A 6,000-nucleotide genomic window follows, 5' to 3' on the forward strand; every position below is an offset into this window, starting at 1 on the left:
GAAGTTGTCTTTTCAAAGCAGTCATCATAAACACTGCCTACATATTAACCAGAGAAAATCTGCCCTGTAATTATATAGAGTACAGCATGTGATCTCCCTCCGCACTCTCAACACAACTAAATATATGAAAACCGCCTATAACTTTTACTGCTTTCCCTGGTTTTTGGAGACAATTGTTTGTCGTCCTTGCACCATCTTTCCAAAAACTGGCACAATCAGCTTCTACCAAAGGGACCCAGTAAATCAACAGAAGGGGGGGGGGATAATTTAGGAGCATTTTCAGAAGATACTCTAGGTCACATTACTGGGAGAAGAAACGTACTTGGCTCTTCCAGACATAAATCAATGTAAGGAAGCCTCCTTTCAAGCGCTACTTTTATAGAAACTAGAGCTTCTCTTCATTACATGAAAAAGCTCTTACAGCTCTTAACAGGTGACAAAGTAACAAATGTTACTATGGGGTGATTCATATATAAACAACTATGTCCCCATACCCTTGTAACACAAACAACCATATTTTTAGGCAGGAACATTGTATTTACTGGCTGTATTTTAGGTTACCCATGGTACTGGGGTAAAAGTCAACCCCAAGATACATCCTGTGCACACAAACATCTGATGACGTGCCTTTCTTGTGCATGCTTGTGTAACCACAATTGAAGTTCCTACCTCTGATAATGCAAGTCTGCAAACATAATAAAGCTAATGTACACGGTAATTAAATTAATCAGACTACTGGCAGGCGAGTGATTCTGTGAAAATAAAAGCTCAATTCCCGGCACGATGATACACTTCAAGATGAACATGCAAATCCGGTCACTTCTCTCCACTATGACGACAGCAACGAGTCAGCCCTAAAGAGGAGACATTGAGGCAATGCCTGGGAAGCATACTAATTAAAAACCTACCGTGGTTCTACAATGTATGTGTGCTAAAGAATGCATCTTACCTGTAAAAAGTAATATTACACCGCAGAGAGATCTATAACGGAGCTTATTAAGTTTATTCAACTGTTGACACTTTAACAATATCTTTATCAGTGGAGCACACAGCATGCTGGCCATAATATTTTAAACCCAATTAAAGTGAAATAGTTAAAAAATGGTAAAGAATTGGACGAATCCTCTAGTTGCTATAGCGATAAGGCTAATTTTGAGCACTGTACAGTACTGCGTGTACTGATGGTGTCATAACGCGGAGCTGTCCTTTATCCGCAAATCCACGGGTTGCTGGTGCAAAATATCCTTGGTCACATCAGATTTGAGCAATGGAAGGGGTTAATTTTGCCAGTTTGTTAACACACTGTGTGCCGGGCTGAATACATTCTTATTTTATTAGCACCGTTGAACTTTAGAAGATTAATTTCCGTGTGATCTGAAGTCGCTTGCTGGCATTTATCGTGTTTGTGGCTCATTTTGGAGATTTTTATATAAAGATTCATGCTGCCGTTAGTGTACTCAGTACTGGTAATGTTTTATAAACGAGCTTTGCTTTTTATTAAACGGGATGACATTAGATTAGTTTGCAGGGATCCTGCTAGAAGGATCCTGTTCCACAGTCATTACAGAATCTGGGCAATGTGGGTAGAAAATGCTTTTATTTTTTTGCTGTGAAGTCCTGATTTTTGACAATGTCTGCTCACTCACCAGTTGTATGCCAGGCGCCGGATGGGTTAATTCGTCAAAGTACTTGTTAGAATGTGCCAATATATTTAACTTGTTAAATACTGCCCCAGGGGAGAATACCTGATGTGTCATTATTAATTTGTAATCAATACAATCACATATCCAATACTTAACAGTACAAGGAGTTAAGAATATTAATGTGTGACAAATATACTGTTAATTCACGTGTCCTGTTGGATATTATATTGTCCAGATGTTATAAACAAATCACTGTTTTAAAGTTTACCACGTATATCAGTTAATGAGTAAACGTTAAATAAATAAAAACAACATGATTGGGGGGGGCACTCCCCACTTTGTCTGGCTCCAAATCTGTCTACCCCAGGCTTTTGGGGATATGAACACAGGGAATATACTTTGACAAAAGCTGCCTTCAGTAACCCTGAGGCTGTACCAGGAGCAGAACACAGATATATATCTGGATTATTGCAGTGAGGAACGGTGGTACTTTCGTCAGCCGGTGCTGTCTGCTTAAGCTGTGTTTATAAAGCAGCTCGCTGTGAGCTATACGATGTTCCAATGGGTCTATAAATATAGTTATACTCTTAAATATTAAGAAAAAATTAATAGTTGTAAAGCAAAGCTTTAGCCATCCTCCCCGGCTCAGATTAAAATACCGGTACACAACACCTTTCGAGGATTGCACATTGACCACGGCGGCAGCACAGGAAATGCAGTGTAGGTGGAAATACAATAGCGTGTTTCACGCCCAAACAACATGAACCACAGGAAAAACACAAACATACAACACATGCGACACATTAATGATGATAACCAGTGGCCACTACTAGCCCACCCAACATACCCATTTGTATACTACTACTACTACTACTACCACCACCTTTTTCACAGTCTATTATTTCACGGCGCTCTCACTGCTGGATATTTGGCGGCGCGTCAGTCGAAGTTTTACGTGTTAAGTGCATACTGGAGTAGATTTTACATAACGGGGCATTTGGATGTAAATCCTCTCTTCTCTTAGCTGTCCCTGCTGTGTGATCGCTGCTTATAGTAATGTGCTTCCTGCACACGCTCAGTAGAGCTCCCATTCTAGGGAACAGCGGCAGCCAATCGCACGTTTGTTATTGGACTATTGATGTTTTGTTCAAATTTGCATGTGGAAAATACTAAAATAAAACTAGAATGTTTCTTTAAGAAGCATTAATAAGGTGTTGCCCAAAATATAATGAACGAGGCAAATACCACACCTAGGCAGTTGACACACGAGTCTGTTGCCACTGGCTTATACGAGGATGACGACAATCTCGGAATAAAACAAGACCAGAAATATTGTTTTTATATTATAACTCAATTACAGCCACAGGACTCCTCGATACTTTCCCCCCGTTACCAGTATATTATTACTGTCTATCACTCAGTCCCTGCATACTGACTGAGTCTGAGCGCCGGCACATGATGTCATTTCCCGCTCACTCAGCGTGTGAGGACCACGAGGGAACAGGGACCAGACCGGTCACCAGCTGCTGGACCACAAGAGATGAGCCTCCAGAGGTAGGTAAGATGGTAGGAGAGCCTTAATGTAGACAAGTGTGATGCATGGAGAGAGTTTGTGCATGCACCAATGTACCCGTGCAAGTGTCACTATAGGTGAGTGTGAGTACCTGCATATGCGAGTGTCACTATAGGGGAGAGGGAGCACCTGTATATGCGAGTGTCACTATAGGGGAGTGGGAGCGCCTGTATATGCGAGTGTCACTATAGGGGAGTGGGAGCGCCTGTATATGCGAGTGTCACTATAGGGGAGTTGGAGCGCCTGCATATGCGAGTGTCACTATAGGGGAGAGGGAGCACCTGTATATGCGAGTGTCACTATAGGGGAGAGGGAGCGCCTGTATATGCGAGTGTCACTATAGGGGAGTGGGAGCGCCTGTATATGCGAGTGTCACTATAGGGGAGTGGGAGCGCCTGCATATGCGAGTGTCACTATAGGGGAGTGGGAGCACCTGCATATGCGAGTGTCACTATAGGGGAGTGGGAGCACCTGTATATGCGAGTGTCACTATAGGGGAGTGGGAGCACCTGTATATGCGAGTGTCACTATAGGGGAGTGGGAGCACCTGTATATGCGAGTGTCACTATAGGGGAGAGGGAGCACCTGTATATGCGAGTGTCACTATCAGGGCCGGCCTTTGGGGTGTGCGACCTGTGCGACTGCACATTGTTATTTAATTGTTTTGTCCTATTTTGGTGTGTTACTTACTTTAAATAAAAGTGTTAGATTTTTTTATGGTGGGGGTCATATTCGGTTTTGGCCAGGTAAATGCTGCACTTTCGGTTTCAGTCCAGAATTCGTTTCGGTGCATCCCTACTACTAAGCCAGACAGTGAAGTGGTAGGCCTACACCACATCAATGTTTGGCGTAGTATATAGTGATTGGGGTTTTGTTACAAGTTTTGTTACAAGTTTTTATTCCTTTCTTTTTTTGGGTTGGGGGGGCACCAGAGGAGTAGTCCGCACAGGGCGCCAGAACACCAAAGGCAGGCTCTGGTCACTATAGGGGAGTGGGAGCACCTGTATATGCGAGTGTCATTATAGGGGAGAGGGAGCACCTGTATATGCGAGTGTCACTATAGGGGAGAGGGAGCACCTGTATATGCGAGTGTCACTATAGGGGAGAGGGAGCACCTGTATATGCGAGTGTCACTATAGGGGAGAGGGAGCACCTGTATATGCGAGTGTCACTATAGGGGAGAGGGAGCGCCTGTATATGCGAGTGTCACTATAGGGGAGAGGGAGCACCTGTATATGCGAGTGTCACTATAGGGGAGTGGGAGCACCTGTATATGCGAGTGTCACTATAGGGGAGTGGGAGCGCCTGTATATGCAAGTGAGAGCGCCTGTATATGCGAGTGTGTGAAGATACCTGTGAAGCTGGCGTTACGGGTGTTTATTATGTAAAGTTTATTAAATAAACCTGAGTTTTTACGGTAATTAACCGTTACTAACATTACAAAATATATCCCTGTTATTTGCACTTTAGAGATGTACGCATTTTAAACATTTTTAAGACACATTACGTGAATCTGATCATTTTATCCCCACACTCAGTAACACTGTACAGGGGTACTGACGCTGACGTTACTGCAGTCAGAGAGTTATTCGGTCAGAGCCATTCTAAAACATTCCGAAACACACCAAGAGATGTATTTATAACTCATGGGTCGTAAAATAGTGTTTTAGGGGAAACAGATTTTGAAGGCTTCTCAAATTTGAGTTTAAAAAGCATGGTTTCGGTAAGACTGCTCTTCAAGGCTTCCCTTTTTAAAAGGGGAAACAATAAACATATAGATCTTACCTATAGGGGTCATACATAGGCCGCCTTTAACCCATTATACCCTCCGTTTAGCTGATATTGTGGCAGTCTGTGTAAAATGTAACCGAGGTGTAAAATAGCGCAAACGGCCTTCACGTTACGGAACTTCCCGCAGTATTCACACAGCACGCGTGGATCGCGAGGTCTGTAGTGTGTCCACACATTGCAGGAGCCGTATACAGCGCCGGGTATAGCGCTGCTGCTTGTGTATGCAGACTGTGCGGGAAGCGGTCTATGCACGGAAGGCTTCTGACAGCCCCCGTTCAGTAAGCTGCGTGGCACACAATACACACCGCGGGTAAACACAACGCACAGCCCCGTGGCGTGACCAGAACTCCCACACCACTTACCAGTCGGCCGCCGGCTTTCACTGAGACGATGAGGGCGGAAGCCGCTGCGGTTGGCGAGCAGCTCGTACTCGGTACTTCCCTAAAGCAGGCCGGGTCTTGTGACTGGGTACACGTGAGGGCAGGCAACACACGAAACGAAATAACAAGTGTTTCAAAATCACCCGCGAGGGCCGCGACTGCCCAGTCTCCAGGTTTCCACTACCACCCTCAGCATTGGGCACTAGAGGCTGGAAATGTATGTATGTATGTATATATATATAAGTATGTATATATATATATATATATATATATATATGTATGTATATATATATGTATGTATATATATATGTATATATATATATATATATATACACACAAACACAAATTACACATATACTGTATATATATAGTGTATATCAGCATATTTTACGTTTATATTTTAACCCCCCCTTTTATTTTTCATCACCCACACAAATAATATATTGTTTTTTTCAATGACAGATAGACCTTTCTTTTAACTCCTTGAGTCCCAGGGGTTTTTAGTACCTTACCAGGACTATTTTTTTGTGAAAAATAATACCGTACTTTCATTTGAAAACATAGACATGCCAAAAAAATAAATAATAATAATTGTGAATGCTAGTGTGTAAAA

The 6,000-nt window shown here is 42.9% G+C and overlaps 1 protein-coding gene across 1 annotated transcript in view; it reads right to left on the reverse strand.

The window, feature by feature from the left end:
- Positions 1–5,484, reverse strand: part of CPVL (carboxypeptidase vitellogenic like) — a 47,624-nt gene extending 42,140 nt beyond the window's left edge. Inside the window, exon 1 of the mRNA XM_053467181.1 lies at positions 5,370–5,484. The gene's annotated coding sequence lies outside the window, so the exon portion shown is untranslated. The remainder of the gene's footprint in view (positions 1–5,369) is intronic.
- Between the last annotated feature and the right edge of the window lie 516 nt (positions 5,485–6,000).

Source organism: Spea bombifrons, chromosome 5 (assembly GCF_027358695.1).
Source record: "Spea bombifrons isolate aSpeBom1 chromosome 5, aSpeBom1.2.pri, whole genome shotgun sequence".
NCBI lineage: Eukaryota > Metazoa > Chordata > Amphibia > Anura > Pelobatidae > Spea > Spea bombifrons.